The sequence below is a fragment of the Myotis brandtii genome, unplaced genomic scaffold, assembly GCF_000412655.1.
Source record: "Myotis brandtii unplaced genomic scaffold, ASM41265v1 scaffold1236, whole genome shotgun sequence".
Taxonomy (NCBI): Eukaryota; Metazoa; Chordata; class Mammalia; order Chiroptera; family Vespertilionidae; genus Myotis; species Myotis brandtii.
Window position 1 is genome coordinate 668028 of NW_005354316.1, and position 1834 is coordinate 669861.

General features: G+C 64.3%; 1 protein-coding gene across 1 annotated transcript in view; it reads right to left on the bottom strand.

The window, feature by feature from the left end:
* CRACR2B (calcium release activated channel regulator 2B) overlaps positions 1 to 1828 on the bottom strand; it is a 9318-nt gene extending 7490 nt beyond the window's left edge. The window contains exon 1 of the mRNA XM_005859225.2: positions 410 to 1828. The gene's annotated coding sequence lies outside the window, so the exon portion shown is untranslated. The remainder of the gene's footprint in view (positions 1 to 409) is intronic.
* Between the last annotated feature and the right edge of the window lie 6 nt (positions 1829 to 1834).

Consider the following 1834-nt stretch of genomic DNA (forward strand, 5'->3'; position numbering starts at 1 on the left):
GCCCCGTCCCGGCAGAGACCCCGCGAGGTGACCCAGGTCCTGGGGACCCTCCCCGTGCGGGGCCAGGTGAGGGGGGCATGTCCTGAGGGTCCCGATTTAAGGCGCTAAAAAGTGCATAGGAGACCGCGCAGGAAACACCCGACACCTCCAGTGGTGTGGGCGGCTTTCCTAGCTTCCCTATACTTTCCCCCTTGGCTTCTCCCTGTTTTTAAACAACACACGTGACATGCTAGAAAATGACATTTAAATCGACAGCACAGACGCCCGGGAGGTGTGAGGGTGAGCGATGGGGTGGGCTCGCCTGGGCTGAGAGGAGCTGGCGGGAGCCTGGCATGACCTCCCTGCTGGGGGAGAAAGTCCCCCCCTCTTCCCCAGGCCCCTCTGCAGCCCCAGCTGGCCCCACACCCACCTGGAGGGCCTGGCCTGGGGGCTGGCGGCCTCTGCTTCTCCAGGGCCCCGGGATCCTGCTGAACTAGAACAGGTTGGGCCGATAGGACGGGACCTTGAGACAGAGGGGGGCGGCCCCTGGCACACGGGAGCGCCGGGGACCTGCCCAGCCGGCTCGCCCAGTCCTGCAGCCCCACCACCGACCGTTATTGTTGGCTGGGGGCTGCCATCGCCACCCAGCCGCAGCCGCCCACACAGCCCATCCATGTCTGACCGGGAAGCAGGTGGGGCTGAACCGCAGGACTCAGGGCTCTGGAACGTTAGCCAAACACCAGGCTGTCCCCCCACCCTCGACCCCTGGTCACCAGGGAGGACCGGCGGAGATCCCCCACTGCCCAGAGCAGAGCCGAGGGGACTTTCAGGAAACCATGTCTCTCCCGGAACGAGGTCCAGCCACTCCAGCTCAGACCTCACCCTATTCCAGGCCCCTCCTGTGTATTGGCAGGAGCCTGGGCCCCTGAGGATGAGGAGGGGTTCAGGGGTTCAGGGAAGCAGTAAGGCTTCGACGACAAGGCAGGCCCAGCCCCGCACACAAAGCCCTGCGGGGAGCAGGCCTGCTCCTGGGGAACCTCACCCTCCGCGCCCCCGCCCCATGTCACCGCAGAGTGGAGGTGCAGACACCACCTTTTGTAAACACGTCTTTGTTTTTTATTCAGCGAGGATCTTGGTCTCAAATATTTCCACTGGCCCTTGGGAAGCTGCGCCCACGGGTCAGCCAGCAGGCCTCAGGGCAAAGGGGGGGCAAATGTATGTGAGAAGTGGGCTGCAGCCCAGGGGGCCCACAGGTGCCTTTGGGGGCAGCCCCAGGCCGGAATGCTGGCCTCAGCAGAAGGGACCCTTGGAAGCCGGGATGGAAGCTGTACCGACATTGGTCAGCTAGAGGGGGTCACATACAAGGAGGACGCAGGGGCTGAGCTGTGGCCTTTATTACATCTGCTTCAGCGAAAATAAATAATTCTTCACACATTCTTCAGCATTCTTCAGTGAAAAATGCGGAGGGAGGAGCAGGTGCAAAGTTCTAGGGAGTAATACTGCCCGGACCACCGGGCCCCCTGCCCTGCCCTGCCCTAGGGCGGGCCTGGGAGTGGATGCTAAGGCACAGGTGAGGGGCCCTCTGTGGCTAGGGGAGGGGCGCTGCACACCCCGCCTCCTCAGTGCAGCAAGTGAGTGGTTTGTGGAGGAGTTGACAGCCAAGTCCCTTCTCCCAGCTGTGAGGCCCCATCTCCCCCCTCCCCCAGGCATGGAGGGAGGCGGGGAGGGGGTCTCAGATGACCCCAGGGCCCCGCCTCATGGGGCAGGGAAGCTGGAGGGCCTGGCCCTCAGCACTGGGACCCCGGGGGCTGGGAAGGCGGGAGCCAGGGCTCTCAGCAAGGGGGCGGGTGCTGCG